This window comes from Myotis davidii, unplaced genomic scaffold (genome assembly GCF_000327345.1).
Source record: "Myotis davidii unplaced genomic scaffold, ASM32734v1 scaffold243, whole genome shotgun sequence".
Taxonomy (NCBI): domain Eukaryota; kingdom Metazoa; phylum Chordata; class Mammalia; order Chiroptera; family Vespertilionidae; genus Myotis; species Myotis davidii.
Window position 1 is genome coordinate 1,513,244 of NW_006295183.1, and position 3,345 is coordinate 1,516,588.

Below are 3,345 nucleotides of genomic sequence, written 5' to 3' on the forward strand. Positions count from 1 at the left end.
TAGTTGAGCCCCCAGTGGAGATGCGGGGCTAGGGGGACGTAAACCTCTCCAGTCCTGGCCTGGCGATTCTCCCTCCTCCCCTCCAGCACGTGTACAGGCTCTGGGAGGAGAAACCGCTCGTGCGGAGGGACGCCCGGGACATTCCCTCCGCTCCCCAGCCTTGTCCCCAGCAGTAAATCCCACCACCAAGGACCTGCACCCTGGGCCCTGCGTCCTCTGGGTTTGGAGAGTCCCCTTTAAATTGCGAAGTGCACTGACCATCGTGTCCAGAACTGGAGCTTCCCCCTGTTTGCCAGACACTGTGGCAGGTTCTGGGCCAAGCTTTGGGTCTATCCTGTTCTCTGTCCCTCTCAGCTTCCCTAGAACATGGGGTGGTGCTGCCATTAACCCTCCTTCAGAGTAGGGGATGAGGCCTAAGAGGTGCAGTGACTTGCCCCATGTCACTAGCCAGCTAGTGAGTGATTCACTCCCAGTTTGTGTCATTCCAGGTACTGTGCTCTTTACCACTCCCCTGGGGATGGGGGCCAGTGGATCCTGTGGGTGCAGGGCTCTAGGGAGCCTTGGGGGAGGGCAAGGGCTGTCCAAACCCCTAGCCCAGGAAAAGCCAGAGCCTTAAAGGCAAGTGGGACTTTTCGGCACTAACTAGCAGCATGAAGACAGACAGATCCATGCACACCAGCTGGCTCACCCTTGGATCCAAGTTGCAGACCTTGCCTCCCACCCTCTCATTCTCTCCATTGCTTCTTCATTCTGTCCTAGGCTCTCTGCCTGTCCCTGTGCAGCCCACTGTTTGTCCCTCCTTTTCTTGCCTCCCATGACTTTCGGCACACATGCAGGGAGCTCAGGCCCCTCAAACGCAGTCAACCTCATTGCCGACCTTGGCCCAACATTTTCCCACCCTCTAGGTCTGGGCCTTGCTGTGTCCTCACCTGGTACATCCTTTGTCTTCCACCCACTGTTTGCAGCCTGGCCCAACCTAATTCATCTTAGGATGTGCCTTGTGCCACGACTAGGGCCAGTGTGTGGCTACGATGAACAGATGGGTGGGTGGAAGGACAGGAAATGATCCCACCATGGTGCCTGTACCCAACAGGAGTTAAAGGGCCATTTGTAGAATGTCTGCTGGTCTGACCTTGACCAGAGGAGACTTTTTCAGGCCCTGCTCTTGGCTGTCCTTGTGAAGGATTCTGCCATTCTGTCTGCCTGACTCCCCTGCATCTCCATGGCTGTCTTAATCAGTTCCCCTCTCCTCGGCCCTGAACCCCAGTTCCCCAGGAAGACTTGTGGAGATGAATTGACAACTTTCAAGGTAAGTCAGTGATTTCTCAGCCCTGCCTAGATACCTTTCTCTGATGCAGGAGCAGGAAGGGGCTCTTAATATAAATTTGACCCTCAGGTGTGGACAGGGGACTCATGATAGAGATGCAAGAGTGGCCCCAAGACCAACAAATGAGAGAGAGGGTAACGTTGCCAAGGCCCCAGAAATGTCGTCCTCAGACCAAGAAGGTGAAAGCCTGCTTCCACGTGACCTGCAGCCTCTGTTCAGCTCACAGAGGAGCCTGCCTTCTCCTGGGGGAGGTGTCACACCCTCAGGACCTGTGTCTACTTCATTGACCCACTTCCCTCTCACAGTGACCCAGGCCTTCTCCATATTGATTTATAGCATTAAAAGTAAATTGGAATTATTTGTATAGTTTTGCATCCAGTTTCATCTGCACAGCACTCCTGGGGGGATTTCACCCCATTTTACAGATGAGGAAAGCAGGGCTCAGGGAAGTTTAATGATGGCGCCTAGTGAGTGACAAAGCAAGGATGAAAACCCAAGGCTGCTGAGTCCCTTATTCAGTATGCCTAAAATCACGGGGAGGGGGGAGAAGTGGATTTTAAATTTGGTTGTCATTTGTGTATATATGCTTTGCATATATATATATGCGTGACTCTGGAAGGAGTTAAGAGAAACTAGGGAGAATATTTGCCTCCAAGGAGGAGAGAGGGAGACCAGAAGGGCAGGGGAGAGGGAGGAATAGGGGTGGGAGGGACACTCTGTACTGCCTCCTCCTTTCAAAAGAACTAAAATGTGTACAGCTGACTCTTGAACAGCACGGATTTGAACCACACAGCTCCACTTATACATGGTGTTGTTTTTTCCAATAAATACATTCAGTACTATAAATGTATTTTCTCTTTCTTACGATTTTCTTAGTAGCATTTTCTTTTTTCTAGCTTAGTTGACTGTAAGAATACAGCATATGACACCTATAACATACAAAATATGTGTGAATAGACTGTGTTATCAGTAAAGCTTCCGGTCAACAGTAGGCTCTGACTAGTTAAGTTTTAGGGGAGTCAAAAGTGATACGTGGAATTTCGACTGCATGGGTGTGGATTGGTGTCACTAACCCACGCATTGTTCAAGAGTCAACTGGATTACCTCTTTAACAACCAAATAAAAGTTGATCCAATTCTTTCCTTCCTGCAGCTTGACTATCAAAAATTTCCTCCCAGTGCCGGAGTGCTGGGAACTCAGGAAGATGAGAGGCGCCGATGGAGCCTGCCTGTCTCAGATGAAGCCCCAGTTGTCCCGGCAGCCATTCAGGTCAAGTTGGTAAAGCCCGCGCCCTCATTCAGGCGCCTCCTGTCTCAATTACGTGCTGTCATTAAAGCTGAATTGATTTCACTGCTCTGGAGTTTACTCTTTGGTCTCATTGGTGTCAGTGGCTCCTGGATTTTGCTGTTTCTGGAGGAAGGAGAGCGTGGGGATGTGAGGGCTGTGCTGAAGGGCTGGGGAGGAGGGCCGGAGCAGCTTGCATAGCCACACCTCACTCATCAGGCAACTTTGACCTGATCTCACTTTCCTTCTTGAAGGTACAGTGTTTTTGCTCTATAGCTGATAAGAGGCTCATCCCTACCTTGTCCACCTCAAGGCCATTCCTGTGAGCATTGGTTGAAAGAACAGGTGTCCAACGCTGCACCAACAAGCAGAATCATGCCTGCTCTTCATAGTATGTTATGCACAGGACCAACAGGCAGGCTAGAAGCCCTATGGCCTAGAGATTCTAAGATCAGAATGATCATTTTTTGTGTTTTGAATTTTTTTTTTAAACATTTCCACTCCAAGCATGTGTGGGGATGTGTGCAAGCAGTGGGATATAATGATCCTAGGCTGTGGACTCAAGACAGATCTGGGCTTGGCTTCCAGCATCACTGGCTGTGTGACCTGGGGCAAGTTGCTTCACCTCTCTGAGTCTGTTTTCTCATCTGTAAGATGGGACTAGAGCAGCCGTGGGCAAACTACGGCCCGTGGGCCGGATCCGGCCCGTTTGAAATGAATAAAACTATTGAAAA

At 50.5% G+C, this 3,345-nt stretch overlaps 1 long non-coding RNA gene across 2 annotated transcripts in view; it reads left to right on the forward strand.

The window, feature by feature from the left end:
• The window catches only part of LOC102759317, a 4,135-nt gene extending 2,655 nt beyond the window's left edge, over positions 1 to 1,480 (forward strand). For both annotated transcript variants that reach the window (XR_001514926.1, XR_435977.2), the window contains 2 exons: positions 1,240 to 1,309; positions 1,397 to 1,480. This is a non-coding gene — a long non-coding RNA (uncharacterized LOC102759317). The remainder of the gene's footprint in view (positions 1 to 1,239; positions 1,310 to 1,396) is intronic.
• The last annotated feature ends 1,865 nt before the right edge of the window (positions 1,481 to 3,345 follow it).